This window comes from Delphinapterus leucas, chromosome 1 (assembly GCF_059928025.1).
Source record: "Delphinapterus leucas isolate spDelLeu-1000000601 "Yukka" chromosome 1, BTC_Dleu_Yukka2, whole genome shotgun sequence".
NCBI classification, from domain to species: domain Eukaryota; kingdom Metazoa; phylum Chordata; class Mammalia; order Artiodactyla; family Monodontidae; genus Delphinapterus; species Delphinapterus leucas.
In genome coordinates, this window is record NC_143129.1 from 92,248,487 (window position 1) to 92,274,238 (window position 25,752).

Genomic DNA, 25,752 nt, shown 5'->3' on the forward strand with positions numbered 1-25,752 from the left:
GAGGCAAGCGTGGAAGTTTCTGGGTTCTCTCTTAGCATTAAGCATGGCCTCGGGCAGGCTTCGATCCCGCATGCAGCATCTCCCTCTGGGAAGGAGGGACGTGTGAATGGGAGAAGCCAAGTGGGATGTACCCTCCTTTCCCAGCCACCTTGGCTGTGAGGGGAGAAGGAAGGCAAGGAAATGGTAGCCAAGCTCCAGAAACGTCTTACCCTCATCGGGATGCCAGGAGCTGCAAACTCTGATGCGAGATGGTGAAGCATGGGCTCGGGTGGGATGAGTCACCCTGTCGGCCAGCCCCAGGGTTTCCTTCTCCTCTTCTTAGACCCTACATGGGAGAGTGAGAGGCAGAGGAAGGGGGAGAGGACACCCAGGTTTGGGGGAGAGGACACCCAGGTTTGTGGAAGAGGCTTCAAAGTCAGCCCTGCCCTTGCAAGGGTGTGATGGGATCCTTTTGAAAGCAGAGATGCCCAGACACACCACAAGCAGCCTCCTCCTAAGAGGCTTCAAGAGGGCAGTGATGCCCCAGTTCAGGCTGAGAACGGCTCTCTCCTCCTCGCCCTGACTCCTGAGCCCTGTGACCGACTCCCAGAGGCTGGAGACAGTGGCTGTGCCCTGCAGATGGACCAGGCGTGCTCCTGGAAGATCCCACAATTCCCAGGGCCGGGGCTCTGGGCCTGGATGCAGGTGTGCCCTGGCCGATTGCGGCACTGGCTTGGCAGTGTTTTGTCAATAATCTCAGTGTTTCACTGAGGACACTCATGTCTTCCCTGCTGTTCCTGGCTCCTGAAACCTTCTCTCCTCTCTACCAAACCCCCTGCTGTCTTTCTGGAGGCTCCCCTGCTCTTTCATGGGTTTTCTTTGACTCTCCTTGCTGTTGCTTCTTCATTTTCCCTCCCTGCAACTGTGCATGTTCCTGTGGAGCTTTTCCCTGGGTCTCTGTTCAAGTGTCACCTCCTCAAGAGACCTCCGCAGACTGCCCTGTTGGCAGTGGCCTAATTCCAACCCTGCTTCACCTGTCTCTCAGCACCCATTGTCTCCTGGCACAATTTTCTATATCTATTTGATAATCATCTGGCTCCCCGCTTCTCTAGAATGTGAACTCCACAAGGGCAGGGACTTCATTCTCCATTGTACCTTTAGCACCTTGGCCAGTGCCAGGCACATAGTAGGCACTCAATAAATGTTTGTTGAAAGAGTGAAAGAATGAATGTGTGAATGCCCTGCTGTCATCCCTTGGACGTTCCCACACTTAAGGTGGTCAACACAGAGACCATCTCCACCACACCTGCCCCATCCAACCCTCTGCCATACACCTATCTACTGCCCTCCTGATTACACGTGATTCCCAATTTTGAGGAAATCAAGGGCTCCTAGACTGTGTCAGCCATAGATACTGATGAACAGGAGGCAGAGGTGAGAACTGGGGTGTGGACAAGGTGGTGCGCGGGAAAGCGTATGCACCGTGGACTCGGACTGATCCCACTTAAGTCCTGGCTGGGCCACTCACCAGCTGTGTGACCTTGGGTGGGTTACTCGGGTCTGTGGTTGTAAATAGTGGGTGTACGCAAAGCATCTGGTACAGTGCCTGCACATGGTAGGTGGTCAAGAAACATAAGCTGTGGCTGTGGGTCTTTACTAAGCTATAGTGATCGGGCAGGACAGCTATCGCAGGGCGTCTTGCCTCCAGGCCAGAGACTTGGGGTCCTCTTTGCCACTTCTTCTCGGCCACACCTAGAGCTCTCTGCCTTAAAGCCTTGTCACCTCTCCCTTCAAGTGGCTGCAAGGATGGACCCTTCCTCGTGGCCCCTGCAGCCAGCGCCCTCCTCCTCTCCAGCCTGCGACTGCTGCCCTGCTGCCCTCACATGTTCTCTTAAAATTCACCTTCATCTGCCCACTTTTCAAGGCCCTCATTCTGTTCCACTCTCATTTTATTCTCTTCTGCTCCAGCCAGCTATCCCTCCATTCAATAACTAATCCATTCAGTGTTTTTAAAGCACCTCCTGGGCATCAGGCATGGAGCTGCGGCTGGGTCCAGGAGAGAGCATGAGGAAATGCCTGTCCTCGGGGGGTTTGCAGTCAGGCGGGGGCTGCAGATGTGCTTGGTGATCCAGGGCATGAATGCGGTACGGGAGAGAAGGAGAAAGGCAGTGTTGTCAAACAGCGGGTGACCAGCCCGTTAGTGGGTCATGAAATTAACTTAGTGGGTCACAACCAGCATTTTTTAAAAAATTAAATAGAGCAGAAGAAAAAGATCACAGAATGATATTATGGGATCACAGCCATAACGAGGGGAAAATGTTTCTTTAAAACTTTGTTTCCATTTTATATATTGATATGTGTGTGTGTCTGGTAATGTAAAATATATTTATTTGGGGTCATAGTAAAAATGTTTAGAACTAAACACTAACTTAAGGTATATTGGAGCACCCATCCTTGGGAATCAGGAAGACCTTTTTGGGGAATGACATCTTTAAAAAACCTGAAATCTTAGTAAAAGTTCATCAAAAAGAAGGGTGGGAGGATAGAAGCCTATTCAAGGCAGAAAGAGTCACCTAAAATGACCAGGGTGGGAGAAGGAGGGCAGAGAAAGCAAGCAAAAGAACCAGAGAACTATTTTTTAATTGCCCCACAAATACAAGTATATTCCCACCTCATGCCTTTCATCTGGTGTCCTCTCCCCTGCCTTCACCAGCCTCCCTTTTCTCTTCTAAAACTGGTTGTTTCTCTTTCCCAGCCCAGCCCAATGCTCTGGCCCCCAGGACTCTGACCACCCTCTGAGTGGCCTCAGTGCCTCGGTATCCAGCCCTTAATTGCTCTGTGTTTCCTGCATTTCAGTCCAGCTTTAGAATTTACTTTAGAATTTATTTTCACCCACAGGGTCTCCTTTGAGGGGTCCCATGTCCATGTAAGGGCATCAAGACATGTATCATCTCCACTTTACAGAAGGGAAACTGAGGCACAGGGAGGTCCAGTGCTGGTCCAGACTCACCCCGCTGTGCAGGCCCAGACTCACCCCAAGGTGAGCGATGGTGACTCCGGTTCTGACTGTCACCAGATTTTCCAGCTTTCCGATGAAAACGTTTTTATTTGTATCAAGTTGGACCTTGAACATGCGATGCTCAGACCGACCCTTCCGCTTGATCATAAACCCCTCTGGGGTGTAGGCTGCGTTTCACACTTGTGCATCTCCCACAGTGCTAGATGCCCAGAATGAGGCTCAGAAATGCTTGTTGTGATTTTCTGCCTACATTGCAATATGACACTAAGGCCCCAAGGCACAGATCACAGAAATAGCACAAACCCTTCTCCCTTTTGTTTTCTTCTCCACGTGTACTTGCCTTTCTTCTCTGTTTTCTCCTCTCCTCCTCCTCTTGCCTTCCAGAAGCCCTTTCCCTCATCTCTTCCCCCTTTCCCTTCCTCACACCCCATGCTTCCCCTCTCCTGCATGCACAATAAACCTGGACTGGCCGTAGGGAGGCCCATTCCCAGAGGGGAGAAGTCTGCTTGCTGAGAAGGGAGAGTAAAAAAGACCCTGGTTACAGACTTCCAGCTAATTGGTCTGAGGGTCTTTAAGCCTCTCTGGGGAAATGCCCTGCACAGCTGGGATGGAAACTCTCTCCAACCCTGAGGAAAAAAAATAAAATAAGTGGAAGAACTAGCAGAATAGCCCGACAGGCTATGCAGAGGAGAAGAAATAAATTCTATCCTAAGTGTGGGCCAGAGCTCCGTGCCCCTCCCTGGCACCTCCCAGGGCTGCTGCCTCCCTGCCCCTGGGAGGCTGGCTCTCTGCCCTGGTGAATCACAGGCTCGGTGGGGAGTGATCTGTTTGCTGCTAAGCTCTCGTCTGTGGCTGCTTTTCCAGAAGCTGGAGCCATTTACAGATGGGAACAACACTCATCTCTGGCACGGGAGCCCCATGCCCAGCACCAGGCCAGTGCCTTGAAATAGATCTTTCTGTAGAGGCTGAGCAGGTGCCCTCAGCCTCTGCCCTCACCTGTCCTTACCTCAGCAGGTGTCTGAGGGCACCTGCTCAGCCACCAGACACGTGGCAGGGGCACAGGCAAACCCATGTGTACAGCGGGCCTGGTGGGCAGCCTCCGCAGAGCAGGTGGACATGCCTTGCCTTGTGCTTTGTCGACACCAGGGCGCACTGGGAACTTGCTCAATGTTAGTGGAAGGAGTGAGTGGTGGCTGAACAAGGTTCCTTGGAGGTCAGGCCATTACCCTTTGTCTTTCCTCACTTCTCCCCGTCTGCTTACCTGCCTCTCCCATACATACATACACAGTCTCCACTGGAGAAATGTCATCGTATACAAAACAAGGATTGTCATAACAAAATAATACAAGCAAATAAACAAAAAACTAATCAAACAACAAGTATCATTCCAGCCCAGGATTTCACAGGTCCCTGTGATTTCTTAGACATCTGGTCTACCATAGGTCACTTGTCAGCCATTATGAGAAAAAGCCAAGTTTTTCCAAACCTCAGTATCCTCCTTGGAAGTCCCAGATAGATGAAGGAAAGCCCCCACTATAAATACCCCTTCTCCCTTTAGCTCTTCTGGTAACACCATTGTCCTGCCAGAGTATTGCCTAAAGAACACATGATCTCATGTGTCTGAAAACTGGGGTTTGAGTCCTGCTCTCACTGATTATTAGCTGCGTGATTTAGGGTGAGTCACTTAACCTCTCTGAGTCTTTATTTCTTCATCTATTAAAAGAGAATAACAAAAATACAATTATCACAGAACTGAAGCAAGAACTGGGATGATGTTGGAGAAAGTGTGTTATAAACCTTAAAGTGTTGGACAAATGTTTTGTTTATGCATTGCTTGTCTCCCCTGCTGGAATGTAAGCTCCATGAGGGCAGGAACCTTGTTTTTTTCACTGCTGAATCCCCAGCACCTAGAACAGCTCATGACACATGGCAATCACTCACATGTTGAATGAATTAACAAATGATTATCCAGAACACAGAAATTGGGCAAATCATGTCACTTACCTGCAATACAGCCTCAGTGCCTCTGGGAGAAAGGGACTTGTCCTCAATTTGCCATTGTATCCACGGAGCCTAACAGAGTTCCTGACTCATACAGCCCTATCTTACGTATTTGTTATCGATTGGTTAAGTAAATTATGCATCTACCAGTAAACAGCTGTCTCCTCGGCCTTGCCTGTCCACTGGGGTCCCCGTGATTTGTTTCCCGTGCAGAGTAGGGTGTAGGGACAAACAACAGCTCTGCCAGGGTGTGGATAAGCCCTTTACAAATACAAAGAGCAGCGTAACCTTCTGAATTCTCACTTCTTGGTATTTAATAATGATCTACCAGTCTATGGAGGAGTATTACAAGGAAGTTAGATAAGGAGGAAACAGGCATGCGCTAAACCAGAGGGTCCTGGAGACTGGAGGGTGAATCCCAGCAGGCCTGGACTGGGGACCTCTACCGGTCGTCAGTGAGAGTCTGGCTGCCTTCTTCCATCGAGGGCGATAAGGATGCAGACAGCATCTCTCCCATCTTGTTTACATAGTAAGTACCACGGAGAGCACCAACCTGCTCCCGGCCCTGGGCTCAGTGCCACGGGATATACGGAATGGTGTCTCTCTACCCTGTTCAGTTTCTGTCTGGAAACACCTTGCCCCTGTCCACCACCTGAACACCATCTCACACCAGGGGTTTGGGAGCCCTTCTTGACCCTCCCCAAGACTCCCCGCCGTTTCTCTCTCACACATATACATTACCATTCCCTTCGTCCTTGGTGTCCCCACTGCACTGGGCATGGGTCCACCATCGCCCCATAGCACTTTGCTGCTATTTGTGTCTGTTCTTTCACTGCTGTGCCTAGAACTGTGCCTGCCACATAGTAGACACTCAATAAATATGTGTTTGAATGAATGAGCAGACTAAAAAGAATAATGCACATAACATTCTTAGCCTAGGATCCAACTTGTGGTAAGCTTCCAATCAACATTCATTATTTCCATGATCAAGTTAAGTGAGCCTGGCTTTTGCCCTCTGTGGTCCAGGTGGGCAGAGGGCAGAGACATTTTTCTCTCACACTTCCGAGCCCCCAGGGCAGATGAGCCGACAGATGCAGGGGCCTTGTGAAGAGGATCAGGCCGATGCCAGGCAAGGTGAGCTGATGATTCCTGGTAGTAGGTCGAGGCTCTGGTCAGGCCAACCCCCCATCCACATGACCCCTGATGGGCTGACTGATGGAGCTTCGGGGTCCAGCCCCGGGGAACACTTGTCATTGCTAATTGTGTGTCAGAGGAAATCTGCTACCTGTGTCAAAGGCAGTTTCTGTTCTGCTGTCAGAACTCAAAGACCATATTCCACTTGCAGGCAGGGAGAGGGTTGCCTAGAGGTTCCCATTTCCGGAACTGGGGTTGGGGGTCTCCCAGGCTGGCTCCCTCCGGCTCGGGCTGTCGGAGACGGCCTGCCCCTGGCTGCCTGTCCTCTGCTGGGGAGTACGATGCCATTTGTTCTGATTCTTGTTGACATTTCATTTCCCATACTATTAAATGAACCTCTCCAGAAGGGATGGGAGAGAAATTTGCTTTAGCGGGAGAGGAAAAGTAATGTGTACTCTGGTGTTAAGCAAGGTCCTGGTTTGTTTCCATGCAGAAACCTGAGTGGATCTGGAGCCAGGATCCCAGCCCGCCCTTGGGAGCTGGGTCGAAGGTTTGGGCCCAGGTGCATCCCAAGCCACCTTACGTAGAGGACCTGTGTCACGTCACTGTGTGCAGGGAGTGCTTAGGGCCTCGAGGGGCCTCGAGGGGAGCCCCACAGACAGCAGGCACCAGGCCTCCCGCTCCCCTCCCCACGCTGACAGTCTTCATCCTTAGCCGCTCCCTCTGGTGAGAGGCAGAGCCGACACCCAGCCGGACTATTTGCTTTCCCGGGCACCTGTAGTGAGTGAGAAGGGGCCCCACGTGGTCGGCTGTTATGAGTGAAGTTGCTCAGCAGCTACGCAGCGACTCTGCTCTTCTTTTATCCCAGAAATAGCGGCAGCTGCTGCTCTTCCGAGATAAGTCTGTCAGAGGAGGACACCCCTCCCTCCTACTCCCCCTCCCCCTTCCTGCTTTCCCTTGAGAAGTTTTCGTTGAGCACCTCCTTTGTGCCAGGTACCGTTCCAGAAGCTGGGAACAGCAGTAAATGGGGCAGATGTAATCCCTGCTCTCCTGGGACTTCTCTCAAAAGAGAGAGACGTGAAGTATTTGGTTACATCAAGGTTCCAAGACTTGATCGCACAATGGAAACACTGAGGCATTGGGGGTGAGGGGACATTAAAAAACCTACTACCTCAGTTCTGATCTCATTGTCCAGGGGGGCAGCTGACCCTCCGGGTATTTCACTCTCCCCAGATAATTACTATGTACAGCAACTTTGAGAACGATTGAATGACAATGTGGTCCGTGCTATGAAGGAGGGTTTGAAGCTGCTTTGAGAGAATAAAATTGTAGGTTGAGATCTTGTGGGGTGGGGGACCATCAGAGCAGGATTTCTTGAAATCATGTTTGGCCTGAGACCAGAGCAGGGCTTCACAAATTTTAATGGGTCTACAAGAAATCTCCTGAGGATCTTGCTGAAATGCAGATCCTGAATCAGGAGGTCTGGGCAAGGGCCTGATGTTCTGCTTTTCTGGTGAGCTCCCTGGTGATGCCAACTCTGCATGTCTGGGGGCCACACTTTAAGTAGTCAAGATCTAAAGGCAATTGGGGTGTAGGTGCAGCTGGGAGCCCCTTCAGGCTCTAAGCCCCCTGGGGCTGAGATGTGACCTCATCCACTCACACACAGCACCTCTGACCCTGCCCTGGCCTGGGCTTCCTTAACTCTAGGATGCTGTTCAAAGGAAAGGAAAGTGCCAAAGCCCTCCTCGCTCCAGATGCCTGACCAGCACCCCCCCTATTCGCCTTGCCCCTCTCATTTCCACCTGGAACACTTTCTACGCTGTGACATCCTGTGGTGGTTAGAAATGCAGGCTCTATAGCCAGACTGCCTGGGTTTATGTGCCACTCGATCATTACTAATAGCATGGTCTCGAACAAGTTCATCTCTCTTTGCCTCCATTTTGTCATCTGTAAAATGGGGGAATGGAATATTAGATGAATTAATACTTAACATGGTTCCTGGCATATACTGAGTCCTTAATAAATCTTGGGTATTATTTTTCGCTATTATTCTCTTTCCTTCTCCCCTACTAAACATACACACACACACACACACACACACACACACACACACACTTCTCTTGCCTAAACACCTGGCCATCCTGCTTTGCGAAGCTAGCTGGGGAAACTTCCCTGACCCTGTCCCAGTGCTGCTGTGCTCTTGTCGCTCTGCATGTGTCTGTCTGACTCTTCCCTCCTTCACCCAAGTCAGCGCACATCCCTCCACTGCTCAGAACCTCATCTCACTTAGAGTAAGCGCCAACATCCTTACCTTGGCTGGAGTACTCCACACTTCTTCTCTGAGGTCGTTGGTGGCGTTATTCTTCATTTCACGCCTCCCTCCCAGCTCACCAAAGCTCTGCTGCTTCAGGGCCTTTGTGATTGCTGCTCCCTCCCCCTGAACCACGCTTCCTCCAGGGGAACCTCACTTCCTTCAGGTTTCTGCTCAAACACCCACTTCCGTTAGCATCTTCAGTGAAATGTGCCTCTCTGCCATCGCTTTCCGTCCCCTTCCCTTCGTTGTTCTTTTTCACAGCACTCATCACCGCCTGTCTTCTATCTGTTTTGATTGTGTAGCTCCCCACCTCTCCAAGGATGCAGGACTTCTCCGTTTTGTTTGCTGTTGCATCTTGCGCCCGGCCTGGCACATAGAAGGTGCCTAATAAACATTTGCTAAATAAATGACTAAAGGTGGGTTCCACGTTCTTATGTGAACGAGAATAGTGTCTGGCAGGGAATGGGCATTTAGTACACGTTGAATCAATGAATGAATGAGCATCCTTAGACTCGGCTCTGACCCTGGCCCGAGGCAAATCACTTACCTTCTCTGGGCCTTGCCCTAACTGTCCACGATTCTGTCTTTTTCTGAGACCTCAAGTCAGTGAGGAGACCGTCTGGGCTGCCGCGAAGTGCCCTCATGCGGGGAGGGAGAGAGTGAGTTGAAATGTTGGGAAGGTGGGTTGAGGTCAGACTAAAGGGGTCTTTGAACCCTGGGCTTTGGACTTCAGCTTCATCCCGAAGGCAACGAGGAGCCACTGAAGGTTGTTGAGTAGGAGAGTGGCGAGATCAACTGTGGAACTTCAGAAAGACTGACTCGGCGGGATGAGCAGGCTGGATGGGGACAGGGCGATCACTCTGGACCCCGTCCGCCCTCCATCGCAGCTCCTCTGCTGCGCGCGCGCGCGCGTGTGTGTGTGTGTGTTCAGGCCGGCCCAGGGCATGGAAGACGAGTCTGATGGACCCATTTCCAGGCTGGGAGCCGCACCCCAGGTTTTAGAAGCCAATCCCCTCCTCCTTGACTATTCCTGGGAATAAAGCTGGATCCCTGCCCTGCTGTTGCCTCTTGCCGTGTCCCTCAGATGGAGGCACTGTCACTCCCAACTCCTGCCTCTGGGCACAGACTGGCCATAATGAAGAGAAAGTTTCTAAACGAGCACCAGTGTGGAACAGCCAGCCGGCCTGTCCAGGGAGTCTGCTTGAATTCCATTTATACAGCAGACGTCCTTTTCATCCTCCTCTGAAGACCAGCAGTCTTTGTCGGCTAGGCCTGCACCCGCCTTCCCCCGGGGAGTCTGGTGCCCCCGGGTGGGGCTGGTGGAATAGAAAAGCACAGGGGCTGGTCTGGCTTCAGCAGGGTCAGCATGGATGCTAATGCTGCCTGAGGAGGGGGTGCCAGACGTGGCCAGAGGGGTCAGAGGGTCTTCTTCCAGGAAAGGGATGTCCTGAATGTCTGGGAACTCAGGCTCACCATGGCAGTGATGTACTCATGCCACCCCTTCTCTCCCCCAGCCCTGCTCCTTCGCCCTTATTCCTCACTTCGGCAGATGGCCCAGCACCTGTCCTATCCAGGAAGTAAGCCCAACGTGGGGTTTATCCAGACAGCTTCTCCCTCCCCCCACACCTAGATCCAGCCACACCGGCCTGCTGTTCTGCCTTCCCACCAGGTTGACGTGCTTCAGACCCTTATCATCTTTCAGGCAAAGTTATTCCACTAGCCTTCCAGCTGGTCTCCAGTTTCGCCCCCTTCCGGCCATCCCACGATGAGTTACTGAGAACCATTCATTAGCCATTCATTCATTTAGTAAGCATTTATTGAGTGACTCATATATACCAGGAACAGTGCAAGGCACTGGGTGAAGAGAAAACCCACAGTGTCTAGTCGGGGAGACAGTGACCCCAAATCACAGGATAATTCTATAATTCCAGTTGGAGCTAGAAGCACCATGATGGAAAGGCAAGGAGGGCTGAGAGTGCTGGCAAGGGCTCTAATCTAGTCGAGGCAGGGAGTAGGGAAGGTCTCCTTGAGTAGGTGACACTTGAGCACCTTAGGCAGTGGCCAAGTGGTAATGTCACTTGGCAAGGTGGCTGGGGCCTTCCCTTCCTTTCTGGCTTCCTCTTAGCACTCCAGCCCCAGCTCTTGCCTGCCCTACTGTGTGCCTTGGTGATGCCAAACTAACGGTCCGCCCTCCATTTCCTGGTGCCCAGCGCCTTTGCTCTGGGTGTTCCCTCTACCAAGAATGCCACCCTCACTCTCCTACCCTGGCCACCATGCTCATCCTTCAAGACTCAGACCCCTCCTCCAAGGAGCCCACCTGATCCACCAGTTCAGCATCGCGATCATACCTACCTGGTCCTGTTTTTATCCGTTCAGGGGTCTGCTTCCTCCATGGGACTCTCACTCCTCTCTGTGACCCCTTTGCTCCCCAGGTATGGGCATGTAACAGCGACTTGCTAAAGATTATGGAGCTGAACAGTCTGAACTGGAAGACAAGCCCAGGCTGCCAGAAAGTGGTCTCCAGTCCAGCCACTCAGGTTCCCAGTCCTCAGCTGACAGCTTCCCCAGGGCACAGCTAGTCTTCAGACTTGGGCTGTCCTCATCTCCTTATCAAAATACAAGCCATACAGAGGCACTCTGTGCATGCATGCGAGCATGCACGTGTGTGTGTGTGTGTGTGTGTGTGTGTGTGTATATCAGCAAATTCACAGAAAGCACAATTTTATCAGGATAAGTTGTTTCCCTGTTTCCTGCATGAATTATACAGAGAAGGCCTTTGCTGTGCATTTTGCTATTTTTATAAGACAGTCTTGCAGCGTTTATTTTCCTTTAGCACATTTGTTGGGATAATTACATAGGGGGCATGTGTGTGTCTGGATGATTGAAAAGTGGATTGGGGGTGTTCCATGCCAAGGGCAGGCTTGGAATGAGGTTGGGATTCCAGGAGGATATGCTCTCTGGATCTGCAGCCAGGGCTTCTGGACACACCTCTTACATCTGAATGGGCAGTTTGCCCGTTTGCAAAGTTTGCTCAGTTTGCAGCAAAGAGGCAGTTCTGCTCCTGTGCCCAAATTAGATGAGCTAATGCCAGTGAAGGATGGAGCCTAGTGCCTGGCATATGTAAGTGTCCAGCAAAAGACAGAGGCTGTCCCAGCTTCCTCATTATCATCAATAGTATTGTTGCCGATGTAATTATTATTTAGTATTTCATTATTATTATCACCAATTGTATCACCAAAATCCTCTGCTCATTGTACCCATCATACTAAAGATTTGCATCTCCCAGGAGGAAAGGACATGTTTTTCTCTCTCTGAGCAATTACAACCAAATAAAGAGAAGATATTAAAATGATTTCGTTTATGTAGATATCTCTCTACATAAATGAGTGAAAACAGGCAATTCAATTATCTGGGAGTAAGGGAAACAGGTGGTGGCAAAAATAAGCTAAAGCTGTGGGCTCTACAATCGACTCAACCATCTATCTGCAGTGAAGCCGTGGAGAGCGTGAGATGGGTCGGTTGGACCAGTTTTAAAGGTTTTGGCTGATGTTGTATCTGAAGGACCTTGTTATAAGGCGGTTGGATGTATAAATGGGTCCCATTGACATGGACTCTAGGAATGGCGTGTCAATGAAGGCCCTTCTTGTGCACTTGAGAATGGACCTAAAGGCACAGGTCTTGTGTACATGCTCTGTATTAAATACATACTGAATGTACGGATGGATTTGGTTTAAGTCTGGTGACCTTCAGGGCTTCCTGCTTACCTCGATTTGAAGTCAAGAAGAGGTGACCTTTTTCAGCCAACTGACCTGGATAAATAAACAAAAATGAGAAGAGTAGCTAACAGTTATTGAGTGAAACTCATATACCAAGCATTATGTGTTCTCTACATATTACCTCATTTCATAAACAGTTGCATGAGTTATATAGTATTAGCATCTGTGTCTTACGGCTGAGGAAGCTAAGGTAGAGCAGGTTGAGGCACTTGCCCAAGTTCATCAGCGTTGATGAACCAAGTTCATCAAAGGTTACCAAACAAGGACAGAGACTCTGAGTCCAGAGCCCATGCATCCAGCTGCATCCTTGACTGCAGTGTTCACACACAGGTCCAGGGCAGGCACACACACGCACACGTTCATGCATACATGCATGCATACACACATACTCATACACACACACACGCGCGCGCGCTCACTTTTTGTCAGATTTACATTCCTTTTTCTTTCTTTCTAAGAATTATATTGGCATTTCCAGAACACACACAAGTCTGGTAGGGTAGCAGTCTGGGATTAACTTACAGACTCCCTGTGGTTTAGACAACTGCGTTCACCAGGTCTGTCCAGGCCTCCCATGCCCGAGGCTGACGTTCCTTGTTGTGGGCAGCACCTCCCAGGTCTGGTTTCCCTGATATTGTTGGTCATCAGCTGTCCTGATCCCTTGGCAGCCCATGGCTTTTAAGGAACATAAAACATGTGCTTGGGCCAAGCCTTTGACTCAGATGCCCCTCACCAGGCCAGAGACGGATGGAATGGGCTTGGGGGCTGGGGAGTCATGCGGGATGGGTGGGAGTCAGACTTGCAACACCGGGAAAATAGCCCTCCCTCCTGTGTTCCTCAAGTCACTTCCAAATTGTCCTCTCTCCCCAGCAGTGGCCCAATTACAGGGCTGGAAAGCACTGGTTACTTGGGAAGATAGCTGTGATTATAGCATGTTCTCACCAGGATAAAAGATGATTCCACCTGGGGAAAGTGGTCCAGGGCACCACCACACTGTTCTCACAGCTCCCCAGCCTTGTCCGTCTCTCTGAGTGGCAGGGAGGGGCGTGAGCAGAGACGGAGGAACTTTCCACCTACTCTCGTCCCACCCAGTCCGCACCAGCCAGCTTCCAGGACCAGCCAGGGCAGCCTGGACCTCAGAACCTGTTCTCCCTCCTCCCATTGACGCTGGTGTCGCTAACTCTCCACTGCCGTGGGAGGATATTCTGTAGCCTATTTGGTCCTGACCAGCTCCGCACATGCCCAGGGAGCGTGGTCTAGAATAAAAATTCATCTTAGTAGCTGCCTTCAGAAGTGTATAATCAAAAGGGTAAATCTGCCTGTAAAAAATCATACATGCATCATAAACATCAGAGCCAAACAGAAAGAGATCTGGGTGATCCACACCTCTCCAACAACATGATAACTGTCATCGTTGACTGTTTTTTGGAACTAGGGCTCCTTAGTCTTGGGTGGTCAGGGCAGCAGCCTCTTGCTATATGGAGGGGAAGTCTAGTAAAAGTGACTAGAGTTCTGTGGGTTTAATCCTGGAAGGCTTCCTGGAGGAGGAGATTTAAAAAAAACAAACCAGAATTGGGAAAGCCCATCAGCTTTAAAAGGTGAACCTTGGCCTCCCTGCCTCCTTTCCCACATGCATGTCACTCTTGACTTGATCCTGCTTCCTGGCCTACCTTTAAAGGTTCATCCCCAGAGCAGCCTCTCCTGACATCTTAGGAAACACTACTATAATTTTGCTATAATTTCCTCTTCTGCCAGGATTCAGAGCAAATCCCGACAACAGCTCCCTGAGGCTCCTAACGGAAAGCTCATGTGGAACCCCAGGGGTTCTCCACTCGACTCTGCCCCTACCTCAACCGCCCTTTTGAACTAGTGTTCACTGAGCACTTACTATGTGGTTGGCACTGTGCTGGGCAGCTTCTGTGCCCCATGTGTCTCCACGATGACTGGCACATCATAGGCGCTCCTATGAGTGCACTCCATCATGAGTGCTGGCTGGTGATTGGAAGTCACATAGCCAACAAATAGCTGGGCATGGATTGGAGCCCAGTGCCCAGTGACCCCAGAGCAGCACTCTGAACTATATCAACACCATCACACCACACTGCACTGTGTTCTTTTAAAATCTCTAGGCCACCTGTTTGCAAGCTTTTAGCCTGAAATGCCACTCCTGTTGGGTACCTCCTGCCGGGCCAACTCTGCGGTGGATGAGTAGAACCAGGAGCATGGCATTGTCACAAAACCAAGAGACCAACATGCGACAACACAGATGAACTTTGAGCACGTGTGCTGAATGAAATAAGTCAGTACCTAAAGTTGTCAAATTCACAGAGACAAAAAGTAGAATGGTGGGCAGTTACTGTTTAATGGTTACAGAGTTTCAGTTTTGCAAGAAGAAAAATGTTCTGGAGGATGGATGGTGGTGATGGCTGTACAACCACGTGGATGTACTTAATGCCACTGAACCGTACACTTAAAAATGGTGAAAAATCAAAAACAAACCCAAGAGACCAAGCCCTGAGCACAAGTGAAGAGGGTGAAGCAGATCAGGAGTTGGTCCTTTTGCCGTAGACAAAATAATGGCCCAGTGATGTCCATGTCCTAATCCCCAGAACCTGTGAATATGTTGCAAGGCGAATTAAGGCAGCAGGTGGGATTTACAGCAGTTGTTAATCGGCTGACCTTAAGAAAGGGAGAGTGTCCAGGGTTATCCAGGTAGGTCCAAGGTAATAGCAAGGGTCCTTAAAAATGGAAGAGGGAGGCAGAAGAAGAGGCTGGAGGGATGCCATATGAGGACTTACCCTCTGTTGCTGCCTTTGAAGGGGAGGAAGGGACTGTAAGCCAAGGATTTTAGCCCAGTGAGACCCATTTCAGACCTCTTTCCTCCAGAACTGTAAGGTGATACAGTTGTGTTGTTTAAGCCAGTGAGTCTCTGCTAATTAGTTACAACAGCAATAGGAAAGGACTGTAGTCTCAGAGCAGCGATTCGGAGCTCAGCAGTCCTGCCACCGCAGTAAGCCTGCCACTGGAAGATCCGTGTCAGGCTGGCCCATTCACAACGCTTGAGAGATGTTCTAGGGGAAGAAGGGAGCCCTTATCCCATAAGGCAGAAGATGGGTCACTGCGACTGCCCCTAACCGTCAAGCCCCGAAACTGTGATAATCATAATGGCAAGCAATTACACAGCCCTGTACCAAGCACTGTCCTCAGCCCTTGTCTCGTACTAACGCATACACTCCTCATAACAATTATGCGAGGTAGTTACCATTTTACCCCATTTTACAGCTGAGGAAACTGAAGTCCAGAGAGGTTAAGTGACTTGATCAAAGTCACACTGCCTATGAGGGGTATAGCTGGAATTTGAACCTAACCTCTAGAATCTTTGCTTTCAGCTACTACACCGTGAAAATAATAGGCTCTCCTTTTTGTGGGACCCATTCCTTGAGGAAGAGAGTCTGGATTTAGGAGGGACTCTGGGTTTTGGCGGGGGGGGGGGTCCCTCCACATCCTGTTGGGCTGCTTGTTTATTTGGGAGTGTGTGAAGGCTCTGTGAAGCAATACTAAAGCTCCAGGAGTCAGACCCAAATGGAAAGTTATCCTCAGAGAAGTGCCCCTCCCTCCTCACCTCTGCTCCCTGTTCCCATTCCCCTTCTTCCCCCGCTTTCTCATCCGCCTCTGGTAGGTAACCAACCAAAGTGTGTGTATTCCTTCTGCACCAATGGACAAGATACCTGTGTACCTTCTTCCATCCCTTTCTTCCTTACGTGAGGGGTGGCACACTGTAGATAGTCTTGTGCTTTGCCTTTTTTTTTTTTTTAACATCTTTATGGGAGTATAATTGCTTTACAATGCTGTGTTAGTTTCTGCTTTATAGCAAAGTGAATCAGCTATACGTACACATATGTCCCCATATCTCTTCCCTCTTGCGTCTCCCTCCCTCCCACCCTCCCTATCCCACCCCTCTAGGTGGTCACAAAGCACCGAGCTGATCTCCCTGTGCTATGTGGCTGCTTCCCACTAGCTGTCTATTTTACACTTGTGCTATCTATTTTACATATATGTCCATGCCACTCTCTCACTTCATCCCAGCCTTTTAACTTGGCAGTATGTTCAGGAGGAAGCTGGAAAACTCAGTAACAATATGCTGGGCTCAGCCTCCTTCATCACAAAGACAGGGGTGGGGGTGGGCCCTGGATAAAGAGGCCACTCTCCCCAACACACTCACACTTTGGTTAAAACAAAACAAACCCATAGTGTCACGACCTTTCTTGCCTGGGTATGTGCCCTGCCGTGGCCCTCTCCCTGACACGTCCAGCTTGGCACACCCAGGTTTTGCCAGACCTTTGTCATCCTAATAAATGAAGGGAGAGACCTGAATCCTCGTGTTGCTGGTGGAGAAATTGAGGCCCAGAGGAGTTTTTGCATCATTTACTCGATCGCATGATGATTCAGCACGGAGTCAAGCCGAGGCTCCTCGTTCTTTATTATACTTGGGCACAGTCAGTGATGCTTTGTAGAGATCAGTTTACTGGGTGAGGGTGGAGCCTCAGCCAACACCCGAGAACTAGAGGAGGTAGGCCAGGGCCCCAGGGAAAGGGTGGGCAGAAGCCTGATGCCCCTCGCCCAGGTCTGGGGCTGGCAGGTTTCAAGGTTCATCTGCTATCCATGCCACCAGCACTCACCGAGCTGCTAACACCATGTGCCTTCCTGCAGAGAGACCTGAGTGAACGCTTCCCGTCCAAGGATGGAGAGCACCAGTTTAGGTGCCCTGTTAAACAGTGAAGGCCCTCTGCCCCTGGTGGGTTTGGGTCCAGCAGTCAGTGGAGTTAGAAAGTGGACGAGACCTTCTTTCAGGGTCCCCTCCAGCCCCAGGAATCACCGACTACGAACACGGGGAGATTTTCTGTTCGTTGTCACCTCCGTTTTCAAGCCTATTTGCTGTGAATCCAAAACCCAAGCCCAACACAACTTACTGTTTAAAAAAAAAAAAAAACATCAAATCGCATCAAATCACCTCTCTTTGTCCCGCATTCCGGCAGCCTTTCTAAATCTGCCTACCTAATTAGCTTCTTCTCCTAACCCAAAATATGATTAAATCTGTATTAAAAATATCTGTGCAGAGTAGGATCAGACACACCTGAGCATTTTCTAAATTTAGCAAAGGACAATAGGCTCTGGGTTAATTTAATTGGGTGCGGGATTGCTGCAGGAATACATTTTAATTTGGATTTCCAGAGCATTTCTCTCTGTCTCCTGCCTTTAAATTGCGTAGCAGAGGAAGGGGGAGCATAATGGGGCCCGTTCATAACTGCCCTCCCTCCCGACTTATCTCGGAGCTGAATGAACAATGCGCGGCTGGTGGAGGAGGGGACAGGTGGGAAAGGGGTATTCCTGTCTGCTTAGCATGGCTTTGACAGGTATCCAGGCACAAGCGGGATGGGCCCGGCTCTGCAGAGAGAGGCAGCTGTGGGATGCTAGCGGCATCTTCCTTGTCACCCCGCTTTCCCTGGGAGCCCCCAGTAGTTCCCTCTGCTTTCTGGTGCTGGTGGGAGGAGGCGCTTGCTCAGAGCTAAGTAGCCATGCAGTTGGGACAAGCACTAGACATGAACGATTTCAACCAGGACGTGCATCTCCAAGGCACCTGCCCATTCCTTTGCTGAAAGATGAAATAATGCCACTATGGTATCATATGATGGCATCCCGCCTCCCCTCCCCCAGGAGATGCCAAGGCAGGCTTCTTACAGTGGGCTTGAATGACTTCCCTGATTGTACCTATCACCCCCCATTGTTGGCAAAAGAAAGAAGCCTGGGAGTCCCAGCATCTGGAAACCACTGGGGTGCAGTCAGTCTGGTTCGTGAGAGCCCTTTACTGAGGAGGTGGGGGGGTGGAACCCAGCACGGTGGAGGAGGCCTGGCTGCCCAGGAACCAGAGGTGGGCAAGGTTGGGGACTGGCTGGCTTCCTCTCAGCGTTCTCTACTCCCTGCTGGAATTCTTACACCAGGTGCTTGCAACTGATTTTCAATTTGCAAAGCAAAACAAATTTGCATTAATCGGAAAAATCCACAGGAAAGACTGTTTAGATTTTAATGCAGCTGCCGGGAGCCTGTTGGATTCCAAGTTTGCAGGAGGCTGTTAACCCTGATGCCATCAGAGGCTTGTTATCTCTCCTCTGAAACAGTCCCGTCTTCGAGCAGAGCTTTCCTCCCCTGGCCCCAGGCTGTGTGGCCTTCTCCCACACACTGGAAGCCAGGGAGGGAAAGCTGCCACGCCCCATATCCCATAGCCCACTGTGACATTGCTCCCAGGAAGAGTTGTGAAGGGAGCATTATGAGGTCTATGTGGGACTGCCCTGAGCCCTGGGGCCAGGACACTTGTGGCGGTGGGGGGGGGGGGGGGGGCTGTGAGCTAGACTCAGCCCCTCTTCTGCGATGTCATTCCCGGCTGGCCCCTGCCCGCTGCCCGCTCTGCCTGGGGGCTTCCTGCTCCATGTCTGCACATGGCATTCAGACAGTGAGAACTCATCTTAACCTCAACTTCCACAGGTGCAGTCAGGGTGGTGAATTTTTCCCCAAACCAATTGTGCGATACCTTCTCTAGCCATACAGGAGTGGAACCCACAGCCTGCTGCCCTGCTTGCGTGCAGCTTCACCACTGCTTCTCTCTGTGGAGGCTGAGCATTAGGCACTGACGATTCCATGTGTCTGTGCAAAGGAGAGAAGGCACTTAGACAGGAGCTGTCCTGGAGATCTTTAAGTGCAGGGAGATCCCAGCCAGCTGAGCCTCAGGGGCAGGAGGTGAGCCTCATTCCGGGGCCCCTTCTCCTTCCTGGGCATCATACCCCCCTCCCTCTGGGCCATTCATTCAGTTAACAGATATTTTTTAAGCTCCTATGTGACAGGCACTATTCTAATCATGAACATAGTAGAATAAAGTCCTTACCTTCATGGAGCTTATATCCTAGTGGGGGTTGATAACCTAGAGATACATAAACCAAAAAAAAAAAAAAAAGAATCCATCGTCAGGTGGTTGTCAGAGCTGGATGAAGGAAAGTAGAGTTAGAGGGCAGAGCCTGGTAGGCGTCTGGTAGTTTTCCCATGCGGCAGGCAGGAAAGACCCCTTGAGAGGAAGCAGTAATTAGTAGGTAGTGAGGGAGTGAACCATGCAGGTGTCTGGGAGGAGGAACATTCCAGGAGCAGAAGTGCAGGCAGGACCACTCTTTGGGCTCAAAATACTTGGCTGTTTGCTTTGACCTCCTAGCAAAGAAAAATGCAATGCCAGCCTGGCAGCCAGCAGGTTGATATTAAGAAAGATTATGCTGTGCATTGACCTAAGAGGGGAGGCTTTGGAATCGGATATACCTAGCCCTGGATCTGTGCACTGACATTGCCAGCTGTGTGACTCTGAGCACATCACTTAACCGCTCTGGGCCTCAGAGTCCTTAGCTGGAAAATAGGGAGATCATGATAGTTTCTATCCCAGAGAGGTATTGTGACAATTAAATAGGAAAAGAGATGTAGAGCACTTAGTGTAATAACCAGCCCATTTAGTAACTCACTAAATGCTATTTGTTGCCTTTGAGGAAAGATAAATGGAGTGAAGGGAGATGCATGTTTAGAAAAGAAAGGATGGAAGGGGAAGAGACCAGGCATCTTCCAAAGGGAACACTTCCTAAAACAGGTCAGCTCTTAAGAATCAGAGCAAATGAACGCTGTTCCTCACCCGGCTGATGATCCAGCGGTGGGGCACGCATCGCTGCCTGCGTCAGCCCCAAGTGATGAGCGGGATTCAGGGATGCCGATTCTGTTCCCAGGACAGCTTCCTCCTAGAGCAGCAGAGGGAAAGCCAAGCACCAGGAGAACTGGACCTTGTCCAGGTCTAGCCTGGCTGGCCAAGCCACTTACCCACTCTGGCCTCAGTTTTCTCTTCGGGAGAATGAGGGGAGTGGGATGGCCTCCCAGGTCCCCCCAGGGCTCTCCCTGGACCTTTCCAGGGGACAGGCACCTGTGAGGTGGTAAAAGGGTCAGGCTCTGGACCACACACGTCTGATTTTGAGCACAGACCTGCCAGTTCCCAGCTGTGTGACCTTGAATGTATTACTTGCCTCATCTTTAAAAATAGGAGAGGCTTGAAGTTTAAATGATACAATGTGTATCAAGTGCTAACAGTGTCTGGTGTCTGGCGCATAATGGCTCAGTAAATTGTAACTGTCACAACTATTCCTTCTCTTGCTGCTCTTGTTATTGTTCTTATGCACCATCACAGAGCAGTGGGACCCACCCTAATGTTCTCCCCACCCCAACTCACTTTAGGGAACTTTCTGCTATGGGAACCACAAACTGTGGAGATTAGTTGCACATGAACCATTGGGTACTGACATTAAATAAAATTCGGTGCAAAGTTACCCTGACACATTGTTAATGGTATGCGTAATTGTTTCAGAGCTGCACAATAATTAGGCATAAATGGTAAGCTAGGCATGTAAATGAAAATAATTAGTATATGTAACAATTAGGCAAAGAAGGCATTTTTTTGTGATCAGCTGGGAGAAGGGAAGATACTAGGGCTGGGGAAGAGGATAGGATGGGGGAAGGATGCCCAGGCCCCATCCTTTTATCCCAAATGGGAGGGCTGGTTCCTTTTCAGGTCATATCTGGGCCAAACCCCATCAAGCCACCGCTGCCTGCCCCAGGTTCCAATATTAGGCCCTGACAAACCACTTAGCCAGGCACTCTTCAAACCCTGGACTTGTGACAAGCGAAGAAAGAGCACAACGCATTGCCCCTGGGAGTTTCTGGGTGCCCAGGTGGGAAGGGACTCCTTTCTCTGTTAGGAGAGTCAGTGCCTAAAACAATACCTGGCGCTTCCAACACATCTGTTGAATGAATGAATGCGTGCTTAGACATGCCTTTGGGTGAAATGTTTGCAACTGAGAAGTAATGGGAAGAAAGGGAATTTGGGGCTGGGGGAGAAGAAGAGAGGAGGCTAGCAGTGAAACTTTGGGAGGCCCAAGGGCAAAGCGGTTAGGAGTGTGGGTTATGAAGCTAAACCTCGTGGGCTTCATTCCCCGTGCAATTAGCTGTTCTGTACCTTGCTTTTCTGCCCTGTAAACTGGAGACAGACTGTGATACAGATTAAATGAGTTAAAGTAGTTAATACATGTAAAGTGCTCAACCCAGGGCAGGGTACACCATCAGAGCTAAATAAAGCCATTTATTAGCCATTTTTATGTAATCTTCTGTAAATATGGGTGTCTTCCCTGCAACTTAGTGGCAGAGAGGTGGGCGGTTCTGACACATGGGGCCCTTGGAGGAGAGAAAGGACAGGGAGTTGCACGCCTCCCATTATCCTTCCCTTCGCTGAGCACACATTTACATTACCAAGCACCACGTGCCAGGCCCTATCCCAGGAGCTAGCAGTCCAGCAGGGAACAAGACAGGCAAGGTCCCTGCCCTCTTGGAGCTTACAGTATAGGAGGTGCAGGTGGTTCATAAACGTGAATAAAATACACAGTGTGTCGCTTAGTGCTAAGTGCTATGGAGAGAAATTAACAGGGAGAGGGATTAAAAGGAGCCGAGTGTGGGCGTTGGAACCAAATTGGCTAAAAACAGTGGAAAGGCCACAATCTTTATGCATCTGCATAAGCGTGTGTGTGTATGTTTACTATGTGGATTTTCCGTGAGGATGTTTTAAATCCCAGGCCAGCCGGAAGCCTTTCTCCCCACCGCCCAGCCTGGGTTTGCTGGGGAATGCATTATACTGTTCCAGTGTCTTACAGATGGAAAACCAGTGCCAAGTGACCTGCCCAAGGTCACATAGCTTGTAATTAAGTACTGGGCAGATCACCTTTGTCAATCTAAGAAAATACATTTGTAAAATGATAATTGTTGAGTGTTTACTGGTGAATGGCCCTATGCTAAGTGCATTATTACATTTTTACTTCCTTCAAGGCAGGGGTTCCTATCTCTTTTGCAGATGGAGAAACTAAGGCCCAGAGAGGTTTCGTCACCTTCCAAAGTTCACACAGGTAGAACCCAGGTCTGCTTGCGTCTGACTCCAGAGCCAGACCCTGTCCACCACTAAGACTGTTAGTAAAAATAACCACTGTGATCCCTCCAGTGTTAAATGAGGAATTTGGGTGAGTAATATAGTGGGTAAGAACACAGGGTCTAAATTCATATTCCTGGGATTTAAATCCTGGCCTATCCACTTAGTGGCTGTGTGACCTCGAGCAAGCCTTAGAGCCTCTCGGTGCCGCATCTGTGCAGTAGGGGTAGTAATAGTAACCTGTCATACTGCTGTGTGAGCATTGAATGAGTTAACCCCTGTAAAAGCACTTAGCACTGTGCCCCGCACAGTAAACGCGGCATGTGTCAGCTGTTATTATCAAGAAATGTAGTCACGTCTTCCTGGTGCCCAGCCCCTCCTGCTGGTGGCATAGCCAGCTGACCTGTTTATGGAGTGTGTGGTGAGCCCAGGCAGGGGAGGTGTGGCTTAGCTGGGGTTTTCTCTGATGGGGGCCCCTTACACAGGCAGGACCCGGGGCTGCGATCCTGTCTCTGGACTGCAGCTGACAGCACCCCCTCTGGATCATCTGGGTCCTCTTGCCTCTCCCTCTCAGCACCAGAACATCACTCAGACCCCCAGTTCGAAGCCTGCCACTGTGAAGGGAGAGACAACTTCATCCCCCAGAGAAACCTATCAGTACTGCCAGGGCAGAGACCCTGTTTGCAACTGCTCTTCTTCTGCATGTCTCAGTATCGGGCGTGATGTGGGCACACATTCTGGAGGTGCTGAATGCCAGCCTATGCCAGTGGCAAGGGGCATGGGCAGCCCTGGAAGGGAGGAGTGAGGCTGGCCAGTGCCTTCCTTGCTCCACCCAATTCCCCACCAGTCGGCCAACTACAGAATCAAGGGGGCATTTGATGTGAGGTCTGAAGTATCACCTGAACCTTTCATGCTGGCCCCTGGACATGTGGGGTAGCCCAGGATGTGGAGACAAGATCAGTGAAGGCCTCGGTTTCAAGAGGCTTCACTCATCTCTGCCTCAGAAGTGTTCAGGTACCAAGTGCATCTGCGTGTCAGGTCTGGCTCCTCTGCCAGTAGGAGACAGCGGTCAGGAAGGAGGATGCTGCTATCCCTCTCCGGGTCATAGCCCGAAGCAATGATTTTTCCTCGAGGGAGATTAAAGAGTCAGGTGCAAGGGAGCCTGTGTCTGGAGGGAAGACAGGTCAGCCTGTTATTTCTCAAGTACATCGTGTCCCGAAATAGCCCAGAGCTGTGGCAGCCCCAACTTTTCCTCCTAAACTAAGATGGTCCAAGGGCACCCTTGCCCTGGCCCTCCAGGTTGGCAAAGTCCTCACGGGGAGGCATTTTCTAAACACAAGGGCCCTCGGTTGCTCTGCTGGGATGGCTGGGCCACTGGGCAGCAGCCCCAGAGCTGAGCTTCCAGCCAAAGGCTTGGTTTCCTACGCACATGTTAACAGGCAGAAAAGAAAAACTCTGGTGCTGAAGTGTGAACTGGAAATGCTTTTGAACAATCTGTTCAGGCCTGATTGAACCCTGGTCTCTGCCTCTCTTAAGTGAGGGATCTGCAGAGTCTAATGTTCCCTGGAATCTTCCATGCTCCCTGAGCACCGCGTTTATTGCTTTATTATAGCACTTAGCACGCGCTATTGTAATTATTTGTTTATATGTCCATAATCATCTCTTCTAGGCTGTCAGCTCTGCAGAGGGACAGCTTGCATTATTCACTTCTGTTTCTGCAGCCCCACGGTCACGGCCTGGCACTTGGGGCTCAGTGACTATTTGTGTAATGGGAAGGAGGAAGAGAGGGAGGGAGATGGGATGCACAGCCCTCCGTGGTCGGGAGCCACTTCCTGTGACCACTCACCTGCCAAGGGAAGCCTGCTTAGGGCCGTGCTGGTGGTCCTTGCCTATGGGAATGTCCCTTGCCCAAGCGACAGCTCGTGAATCCCTCCACGGTTTGAAATCCCAAACCCTGGGCATCTGCCTGGCAGCCTCCCACACCTCTGACCAGCTGCCTCTGGCCAGTGGTGCTCATAGCAGCACTTCTGCCCCCCACTGCCTTCAGGAGGATCAAAGTAAGAAGGGGGCAGGTACACACCTGTGCAACAAGCCCTGCATCTCTACTGAGGGGCTTGGCGCTTCCGAGGAGGTATTAAGGCCCCCACTGGTTTTTCATTGACACAGAAACATGTGCCTCCTCCTTCGCTGGAGATACAGAAATATATTTCCAAGATGTTGACCCAGGTGTTATAACGCCGGAGATTAGAATCCTGGAGATGAAAGTGGAAAGGTCACACACACACATACACCACACACACACACACACACACACACACTCACTCCTGTGAGGCTGGCGCTCACTCCCCTCCCTCCCACCAGCCCGGGTTGGATCCCAGCTGAGGGCCAACTATACATCAAGGTCCTGGCCTGGAAGCCTCAGTGGGACAGCCACCTGGAGCTTGTCGGAGAACCAGAGGAAGGCGGTTTGGGTAAGCAGGACACAGAAAGGAGGAAGAATATGGAACGATCTGGGGGCTCATCCTAGCTTTAAAGAACTCAGCCCTTTATTGTGGAATCAGACGGTGATGCCTGTGCTGGGCCAGGAAGCAGACAGGAAACCACCTTGGAATACACGCTGGGTGTTTGACGCCAGGCTAGACTTTCATGCACCCTCGTCTACCCCCATGAGCCCACCCTCTCCACTCTACCGCGTTGATTCTCGAGACTGGGCCTGGGCCAGAGGTCTAAGGGAGTCCTGGAGAAGGTGCCTTGACTCTTGGGATAGTTGAGCTGTAAGGAGCCCTAGAGGCCATACATTCCAACCCCTTATCCTGCTGGTGGGAAACTGAGGTTGAGAGGTCAGGCAATTTGAACGTGGTCACCCAGCTAGTGTGGGCAGAGCCAGGACAGAACCAGGCCTGTTGACTTTTGGTCCAGAGTCCATTTGGAGTTTTGCGGGGATGATCAGACCTGAGTGTGTGTACCTGGCTTATCCCCAGACATAGGCCTTAAAGGCCAGGCCCATTATTTCTGTTTCTATTTCTTGCAGAGGAGACACTCAATAAACATTGATTGGATACTTTACATCACTATCTCATTGAACCTTCACAACTTCCATATAAAACAGGGATTGTGCTTCTCTATAGATGAGAAATTTGTAGCTCAGAGAGGTCAGGTAACTTGCCTGAAGTCACATAGCTACTAACAGCTAAAAACAGAACTTAGAGCCAGATCTGACTTCAGAGCTAAAATATATCTAGCAAATCCTTCCTATATGCTGGATACTGTTCTGAGTCCTTGTATGTTCCAACTTAACTAATGCTCCTAATGTCTTATGAGATAAATGCTGTTACTATCCCCCTTTAAAGGCACAGAGAGGTTAAGTATCTTTGCCAAAGTCACATAGCCAGTAATCTTTCTGACTCAGAAGAACTCACTATTAGTAGTGTTCTACATATACTCAGTAAACATTTGTTGGATGAATGAATAGAAGTACAGGAGTAAG